This window comes from Triticum dicoccoides, chromosome 3A (assembly GCF_002162155.2).
Source record: "Triticum dicoccoides isolate Atlit2015 ecotype Zavitan chromosome 3A, WEW_v2.0, whole genome shotgun sequence".
Lineage (NCBI taxonomy): Eukaryota > Viridiplantae > Streptophyta > Magnoliopsida > Poales > Poaceae > Triticum > Triticum dicoccoides.
Window position 1 is genome coordinate 97,896,768 of NC_041384.1, and position 10,465 is coordinate 97,907,232.

The following is a 10,465-nucleotide window of genomic DNA, read 5'->3' on the forward strand; positions in this document are numbered from 1 at the left end:
ACAAACAAAAGCAGACTATGTTCTCTTGTAGCTGCACAGGTTAGGCGATTTCACATGTTAGATTCTATAAACCGAGGCGCCAGATATTTGCCACCCTGATCATGGCACAACAGAGTGAGAAAAAAGGGAGGGGAAAGCAATTGCTATGGGTTTAGGGAGCAGCCAAGTGTCATACCAGAGGATCAGAGCCATTGTTAGTCATGATAAATGATATATTTTGTTGGTCAGCAATGTGGTTGTTGATGATTTTGCAAAGGAAGGTTTTATTATTTTTTGGTGCCACAAAGGCGTCAGGGGTGTTGTAGAGTAATCCAATGAAGCCATGGGGGTAGAGGTAGGAAGTAGAGATTTGATAACAAATTTCATAAGGAGGCATTTGTTTTGCTGATGCAGGTTTTTCAGCCCTAGACCGCTGCATTTTTTGGGTTTGCAAACATTGTTCCACGCATTTAGGTATTGAGAATCTGGACAAGCCTCCTCGGCAGCCTAGAAGAAGGCACGTCTAAAGGCATCGAGAGTTTTAAGTATTTTTTCTGGGAATAAGAAAGACTGACATAAAATAAGCATCTAATGCGTCAATAACAAAATAGAGGAGGGTAAATCTATCGCCCTTAGGTAGTAATCTAGGTTGCCACCCTGCGAGAAATTCGAAGGAAATATGCCCTAGAGGCAATAATAATGTTATTATTTTATTTCCTTATATCATGATAAATGTTTATTATTCATGCTAGAATTGTATTATCCGGAAACATAATACTTGTGTGAATACATAGACAAACCAAACGTCACTAGTATGCCTCTACTTGACTAGCTCGTTAATCGAAGATGGTTATGTTTCCTAACCATAGACATATGTTGTCATTTGATTAATGGGATCACATCATTAGGAGAATGATGTGATTGACATGACCCATTCCATTAGCTTAGCACCCGATCGTTTAATATGTTGCTATTGCTTTCTTCATGACTTATACATGTTCCTATGACTATGAGATTATGCAACTCCCGTTTGCCGGAGGAACACTTTGTGTGCTACCAAACGTCACAACGTAACTGGGTGATTATAAAGGAGCTCTACAGGTGTCTCCAAAGGTACATGTTGCGTTGGCGTATTTCGAGATTAGGATTTGTCACTCCGATTGTCGGAGAGGTATCTCTGGGCCCTCTCGGTAATGCACATCACATAAGCATTGCAAGCATTACAACTAATGAGTTAGTTGCAAGATGATGTATTACGAAACGAGTAAAGAGACTTGCCGGTAACGAGATTGAACTAGGTATTGAGATACCGACGATCGAATCTCGGGCAAGTAACATACCGATGACAAAGGGAACAACGTATGTTGTTATGCAGCCTGACCAATAAAGATCTTCGTAGAATATGTGGGAGCCAATATGAGCATCCAGGTTCCGCTATTGGTTATTGACCGGAGACGTGTCTCGGTCATGTCTACATTGTTCTCGAACCCGTAGGGTCCGCACGCTTAAGGTTTTGATGACAGTTATATTATGAGTTTATGCATTTTGATGTACCGAAGTTTGTTCGGAGTCCCGGATGTGATCACAAACATGACGAGGAGTCTCGAAATGGTCGAGACATAAAGATTGATATATTGGAAGCCTATATTTGGATATCGGAAGTGTTCCGGGTGAAATCGGGATTTTACCGGAGTACCGGGAGGTTACTGGAACCCCCCGGGAGGTATATGGGCCTTAGTGGGCTTTAGTGGAAGAGAGGAGAGGTGGCCAGGGCTGGGCCGCGCGCCCCTCCCCCCTAGTCCGAATAGGACAAGGAGAGGGGGGCGGCGCCCCCCCTTCCTTCTCTCTCTCCTCTTTCCCCCTCCCGAATCCTATTCCAACTAGGAAAGGGGGGGGGGGGAATCCTACTCCCGGTGGGAGTAGGACTCCTCCTGGCGCGCCCTCCTCCTGGCCGGCCGCACCTTCCCCTGCTCCTTTATATACGGGGGCAGGGGGCACCCCTAGACACACAAGTTGATCCATGTGATCATACTCTTAGCCGCGTGCGGTGCCCCCTTCCACCATAATCCTCGATAATGTTGTAGCGGTGCTTAGGCGAAGCCCTGCGACGGTAGTACATCAAGATTGTCACCACGTCGTCATGCTGATGGAACTCTTCCCCAATACTTTGCTGGATTGGAGTCCGGGGATCGTCATCGAGCTGAACGTGTGCTAGAACTCGGAGGTGCCGTAGCTTCGGTGCTTGATCGGTCGGGCCGTGAAGACGTACGACTACATCAACCGCGTTGTGCTAACACTTCCGCTGTCGGTCTACAAGGGTACGTAGATCACACTCTCCCCTCTCGTTGCTATGCATCACCATGATCTTGCGTGTGCGTAGGACATTTTTTGAAATTACTACGTTCCCCAACAGTGGTATCCGAGCCTAGGTTTTATGTGTTGATGTTATATGCACGAGTAGAACACAAGTGAGTTGTGGGCGATATAAGTCATACTGCTTACCAGCATGTCATACTTTGGTTCGGCGGTATTGTTGGACGAAGCGGCCCAGACCGACATTACGTGTACGCTTACGCGAGACCGGTTCTCCCGACGTGCTTTGCACAAAGGTGGCTAGCGGGTGACAGTTTCTCCAACTTTAGTTGAACCGAGTGTGGCTATGCCCGGTCCTTGCGAAGGTTAAAACAGCACCAACTTGACAAACTATCGTTGTGGTTTTGATGCGTAAGTAAGATTGGTTCTTGCTTAAGCCCGTAGCAGCCACGTAAAACTTGCAACAACAAAGTAGAGGACGTCTAACTTGTTTTTGCAGGGCATGTTGTGATGTGATATGGTCAAGACATGATGCTAAATTTTATTGTATGAGATGATCATGTTTTGTAACCGAGTTATCGGTAACTGGCAGGAGCCATATGGTTGTCGCTTTATTGTATGCAATGCAATCGCGCTGTAATGCTTTACTTTATCACTAAGCGGTAGCGATAGTTGTGGAAGCATAAGATTGGCGAGACGACAACGATGCTACGATGGAGATCAAGGTGTCGCGCTGGTGACGATGGTGATCACGACGGTGCTTCGAAGATGGAGATCACAAGCACAAGATGATGATGGCCATATCATATCACTTATATTGATTGCATGTGATGTTTATCTTTTATGCATCTTATCTTGCTTTGATTGACGGTAGCATTATAAGATGATCTCTCACTAATTATCAAGAAGAGTTCTCCCTGAGTATGCACCATTGCAAAAGTTCTTCGTGCTGAGACACCACGTGATGATCGGGTGTGATAGGCTCTACGTTCAAATACAATGGGTGCAAAACAGTTGCACACGCGGAATACCCAGGTTATACTTGACAAGCCAAGCATATACAGATAGGGCCTCGGAACACGGAGACCGAAAGGTCGAGCGTGAATCATATAGTAGATATGATCAACATAGTGATGTTCACCAATGAAACTACTCCATCTCACGTGATGATCGGATATGGTTTAGTTGATTTGGATCACGTAATCACTTAGAGGATTAGAGGGATGTCTATCTAAGTGGGAGTTCTTTAAGTAATATGATTAATTGAACCTAAATTTATCATGAAACTTAGTACCTGATAGTATCTTGCTTGTTTATGTTTGATTGTAGTTAGATGGCCCGTGCTGTTGTTTCGTTGAATTTTAATGCGTTCCTTGAGAAAGCAAAGTTGAAAGATGATGGTAGCAATTACACGGACTGGGTCCGTAACTTGAGGATTATCCTCATTGCTGCACAGAAGAATTACGTCCTGGAAGCACCGCTGGGTGCCAGGCCTGCTGCTGGAGCAACACCAGATGTTATGAACATCTGGCAGAGCAAAGCTGATGACTACTCGATAGTTCAGTGTGCCATGCTTTACGGCTTAGAATCGGGACTTCAACGACGTTTTGAACGTCATGGAGCATATGAGATGTTCCAGGAGTTGAAGTTAATATTTCAAGCAAATGCCCGGATTGAGAGATATGAAGTCTCCAATAAGTTCTATAGCTGCAAGATGGAGGAGAACAGTTCTGTCAGTGAGCATATACTCAAAATGTCTGGGTATAATAATCACTTGATTCAATTGGGAGTTAATCTTCCAAATGATTGCGTCATTGACAGAATTCTCCGATCACTGCCACCAAGCTACAAGAGCTTCGTGATGAACTATAATATGCAAGGGATGAATAAGACTATTCCCAAGCTCTTCGCAATGCTGAAAGCTGCGGAGGTAGAAATCAAGAAGGAGCATCAAGTGTTGATGGTCAACAAGACCACTAGTTTCAAGAAAAAGGGCAAAGGTAAGAAGAAGGGGAACTTCAAAAAGAACATCAAGCAAGTTGCTACTCAAGAGAAGAAACCTAAACCTGGACCTAAGCCTGAAACTGAGTGCTTCTACTGCAAGCAGACTGGTCACTGGAAGCGGAACTGCCTCAAGTATTTGGCGGATAAGAAGGATGGCAAGGTGAACAAAGGTATATGTGATATACATGTTATTGATGTGTACCTTACTAATGCTCGCAGTAGCACCTGGGTATTTGATACTGGTTCTGCTGCTAATATTTGCAACTCGAAACAGGGACTACAGATTAAGCGAAGATTGGCTAAGTACGAGGTGACGATACGCGTGGGAAATGGTTTCAAAGTCGATGTGATCGTGGTCGGCACGCTACCTCTACATCTACCTTCGGGATTAGTATTAGACCTAAATAATTGTTATTTGGTGCCAGCGTTAAGCATGAACATTATATCTGGATCTTGTTTGATGCGAGACGGTTATTCATTTAAATCAGAGAATAATGGTTGTTTTATTTACATGAGTAATATCTTTTATGGTCATGCACCCTTAAAGAGTGGTCTATTCTTATTAAATCTCGATAGTAGTGACACACATATTCATAGTGTTGAAATCAAAAGATGTAGAGTTGATAATGATAGTGCAACTTATTTGTGGCACTGCCGTTTGGGTCATATCGGTATAAAGCGCATGAAGAAACTCCATACTGATGGGCTTTTGGAACCACTTGATTATGAATCACTTGGTACTTGCGAACCGTGCCTTATGGGTAAGATGACAAAAACACAGTTCTCCGGTACTATGGAGAGAGCAACAGATTTATTGGAAATCATACATACAGATGTATGTGGTCCGATGAATGTTGAGGCTCGTGGCGGATATCGTTATTTTCTCACCTTCACAGATGACTTAAGCAGATATGGGTATATCTACTTAATGAAACATAAGTCTGAAACATTTGAAAAGTTCAAAGAATTTCAGAGTGAAGTTGAAAATCATCGTAACAGGAAAATAAAATTCCTACGATCTGATCGTGGAGGAGAATATTTGAGTTACGAGTTTGGTGTACATTTAAAACAATGTGGAATAGTTTCGCAACTCACGCCACCCGGAACACCACAGCGTAATGGTGTGTCCGAACGTCGTAATCGTACTTTACTAGATATGGTGCGATCTATGATGTCTCTTACTGATTTACTGCTATCATTTTGGGGATATGCTCTAGAGACAGCCGCATTCACGTTAAATAGGGCACCATCAAAATCCGTTGAGACGACGCCATATGAACTGTGGTTTGGCAAGAAACCAAAGTTGTCGTTTCTGAAAGTTTGGGGCTGCGATGCTTATGTGAAAAAGCTTCAACCTGATAAGCTCGAACCCAAATCGGAGAAATGTGTCTTCATAGGATATCCAAAGGAAACTATTGGATACACCTTCTATCACAGATCCTAAGGCAAGACTTTTGTTGCTAAACTCGGAAACTTTCTAGAGAAGGAGTTTCTCTCGAAAGAAGTGAGTGGGAGGAAAGTAGAACTTGACGAGGTAACTGTACCTGCTCCCTTATTGGAAAGTAGTACATCACAGAAACCAGTTTCTGTGACACCTACACCAATTAGTGAGGAAGCTAATGATAATGATCATGAAACTTCAGAACAAGATACTACTGAACCTCATAGATCAACCAGAATAAGATCCGCGCCAGAGTGGTACGGTAATCCTGTTCTAGAAGTCATGCTACTAGATCATGATGAACCTATGAACTATGAAGAAGCGATGGTGAGCCCAAATTCCGCAAAATGGCTTGAAGCCATGAAATCCGAGATGGGATCCATGTATGAGAACAAAGTATGGACTTTGGTTGACTTGCCCAATGATCGGCAAGCAATTGAGAATAAATGGATCTTCAAGAAGAAGACTGACGTTGACGGTAATATTACTGTCTACAAAGCTTGACTTGTCGCAAAAGGTTTTCGGCAAGTTCAAGGGATTGACTACAATGAGACCTTCTCACCCGTAGCGATGCTTAAGTCTGTCCGAATCATGTTAGCAATTGCCGCATTTTATGATTATGAAATTTGGCAAATGGATGTCAAAACTGCATTCCTGAATGGATTTTTGCAAGAAGAGTTGTATATGATGCAACCGGAAGGTTTTGTCGATCCAAAGGGAGCTAACAAAGTGTGCAAGCTCCAGCGATCCATTTATGGACTGGTGCAAGCCTCTCGGAGTTGGAATAAACGCTTTGATAGTGTGATCAAAGCATTTGGTTTTGCACAGACTTTTGGAGAAGCCTGTATTTACAAGAAAGTGAGTGGGAGCTCTGTAGCATTTCTGATATTATATGTAGATGACATATTGCTAATCGGAAATGATATAGAATTTCTGGATAGCATAAAAGGATACTTGAATAAGAGTTTTTCAATGAAAGACCTCGGTGAAGCTGCTTACATATTGGGCATTAAGATCTATAGAGATAGATCAAGACGCTTAATTGGACTTTCACAAAGCACATACCTTGACAAAGTTTTGAAGAAGTTCAAAATGGATCAAGCAAAGAAAGGATTCTTGCCTATGTTACAAGGTGTGAAATTGAGTAAGACTCAATCCCCGACCAATGCAGAAGATAGAGAGAAAATGAAAGATGTTCCCTATGCTTCAGCCATAGGCTCTATCATGTATGCAATGCTGTGTACCAGACCTGATGTATGTCTTGCTATAAGTCTAGCAGGGAGGTACCAAAGTAATCCATGAGTGGATCACTGGACAACGGTCAAGAACATCCTGAAATACCTGAAAAGGACTAAGGATATGTTTCTCATATATGGAGGTGACAAAGAGCTCATCGTAAATGGTTACGTTGATGCAAGCTTTGACACTGATCCAGACAATTCTAAATCACAAATCGGATACGTGTTTACATTAAACGATGGAGCTGTCAGTTGGTGCAGTTCTAAACAAAGCGTTGTGGCGGGATCTACATGTGAAGTGGAGTACATAGCTGCTTCGGAAGCAGCAAACAAAGGAGTCTGGATGAAGGAGTTCATATCCGACCTAGGTGTCATACCTAGTGCATCGGGTCCAATGAAAATCTTTTGTGACAATACTGGTGCAATTGCCTTGGCAAAGGAATCCAGATTTCACGAGAGAACCAAGCACATCAAGAGACACTTCAATTCCATCCGGGATCTAGTCCAGGTGGGAGACATAGAGATTTGCAAGATACATACGGATCTGAATATAGCAGACCCGTTGACTAAGCCTCTTCCACGAGCAAAACATGATCAGCACCAAAGCTCCATGGGTGTTAGAATCATTACTGTGTAATCTAGATTATTGACTCTAGTGCAAGTGGGAGACTGAAGGAAATATGCCCTAGATGCAATAATAATGCTATTATTTTATTTCCTTTTATCATGATAAATGTTTATTATTCATGCTAGAATTGTATTATCCGAAAACATAATACTTGTGTGAATACATAGACAAACCAAACGTCACTAGTATGCCTCTACTTGACTAGATCGTTAATCGAAGATGGTTATGTTTCCTAACCATAGACATATGTTGTCATTTGATTAATGGGATCACATCATTAGGAGAATGATGTGATTGACATGACCCATTCTATTAGCTTAGCACCCGATCGTTTAATATGTTGCATTTGCTTTCTTCATGACTTATACATGTTCCTATGACTATGAGATTATGCAACTCCCGTTTGCCGGAGGAACACTTTGTGTGCTACCAAACGTCACAACGTAACTGGGTGATTATAAAGGATCTCTACGGGTGTCTCCAAAGGTACATGTTGGGTTGGCGTATTTCGAGATTAGGATTTGTCACTCTAATTGTCGGAGAGGTATCTCTGGGCCCTCTCGGTAATGCACATCACATAAGCCTTGCAAGCATTACAACTAATGAGTTAGTTGCAAGATGATGTATTATGAAACGAGTAAAGAGACTTGCTGGTAACGAGATTGAACTAGGTATTGAGATACCGATGATCGAATCTCGGGCAAGTAACATACCGATGACAAAGGGAACAACGTATGTTGTTATGCGGTCTGACCGATAAAGATCTTCGTAGAATATGTGGGAGCCAATATGAGCATCCAGGTTCCGCTATTGGTTATTGACCGGAGACGTGTCTCAGTCATGTCTACATTGTTCTCGAACCCGTAGGGTCCGCACGCTTAAGGTTTTGATGACAATTATATTATGAGTTTATGCATTTTGATGTACCGAAGTTTGTTCGGAGTCCCAGATGTGATCACAGACATGACAAGGAGTCTCGCAATGGTCGAGACATAAAGATTGATATATTGGAAGCCTATATTTGGATATCGGAAGTGTTCTGGGTGAAATCGGGATTTTACCAGAGTACCGGGAGGTTACCAGAACCCCCCGGGAGGTATATGGGCCTTAGTGGGCTTTAGTGGAAGAGAGGAGAGGTGGCCAGGGCTGGGCCACGCGCCCCTCCCCCCTATTCCGAATAGGACAAGGAGAGGGGGGCGGCGCCCCCCCTTCCTTCTCTCTCTCCTCTTTCCCCCTCCCGAATCCTATTCCAACTAGGAAAGGGGGGGAATCCTACTCCCGGTGGGAGTAGGACTCCTCCTGGCGCGCCCTCCTCCTGGCCGGCCGCACCTTCCCCTGCTCCTTTATATAAGGGGGAAGGGGGCACCCCTAGACACACAAGTTGATCCACGTGATCATATTCTTAGCTGTGTGCGGTGCCCCCTTCCACCATAATCCTCGATAATATTGTAGCGGTGCTTAGGCGAAGCCCTGCGACGGTAGTACATCAAGATCGTCACCACGCCGTCGTGCTGACGGAACTCTTCCCCGACACTTTGCTGGATCGGAGTCTGGGGATCGTCATCGAGCTGAACGTGTGCTAGAACTTGGAGGTGCCGTAGTTTCGGTGCTTGATCGGTCATGCCGTGAAGACGTACGACTACATCAACCGCGTTGTGCTAACACTTCCGCTGTCGGTCTACAAGGGTACGTAGATCACACTCTTCCCTCTCGTTGCTATGCATCACCATGATCTTGCGTGTGTGTAGGATTTTTCTTGAAATTACTACGTTCCCCAACAAAATTTTCTGTAGTGTTCTAAAATACGTCATGTGGAAGCCGAGTGGGTGATAGGGGCAGTCCAACATAAACTTGAGGGAAGGATGCAACAGGGCAACCAAGGATGCTAGCAATGGCCGGGGTTCTAATCAGATGGAACGTAGAGAGGGATAAAAGTTTTTTTTGGCAAAGTTGATGGCCAAGCCCATAGAAACAACAGAAGTGTCTAGAATTTGCTAAGTTTGGATGTAGCATTAACAGAGGCAGAAGCGATTAAGCGTGTCATCAACATATTGGAGTGTGGTGGGTGGGAGATGTGTGAAAATGTTGTGGTGAAGTGAAAGGATGTCGTCATTGTGAAGTAACATTTGTTGTGGGAGATCAATGATGGTAATAAAGAGGTACATGAAGAGGGGGTCACCTTGTCGAAGACCATTCTTTTAGTTTAATTATCTATTTTCCTCGAACTCCTTTGAGTAGGATAGCGGGTTTTTTTGGTGTGTAGAATGCTATGTAGCCATGAGCGGAACTTTAGGAGGGAATGAGCGATGTTGTAGAAGGTAGGCTGTTGGTGCAATGATAGGCCCCTTATGTTTTGGAGTTTGTTGACATAAACAGTATGGGACTTATGTGTTTGCTAGTGCACACAGAGTAACAGGTCCCTGAGATATCGAGGAGCTTGATGTAAACAACAAAGATAATCTCCCTGCGCTACAGCGAAGGTTATCACCGAAGATTATGACAACAAGAGTGACCCCTCAAAAATTGCTGAAGTGAAGCGATTGGTTCGGTGTTTGTCCGAGGAAAATGACTGCGTCCGAAGAGATTGAAGACGAAGTGAAGACGTAGCATTTGTTTCGTTCTTCTTCTTCTCTTTATTGAGTCATAGGACCACCGTACCATTAAGAGGGGTGTAGCATTCGAAACTTTGATTGTCTGATGCTAAACCCAAATCCTATGAAAGTTGCGGGAGAAATCTCTTTGTGTTCTGAGCAAATACTTGCCAACAAGAGACTGTGACCTTCTTCACTGCGAGAGATTTGTCTCAGACCGAGGAGTTAGCATTACTTGTTCCTCAAGTAATATTACCGTTGCTCCAAAATC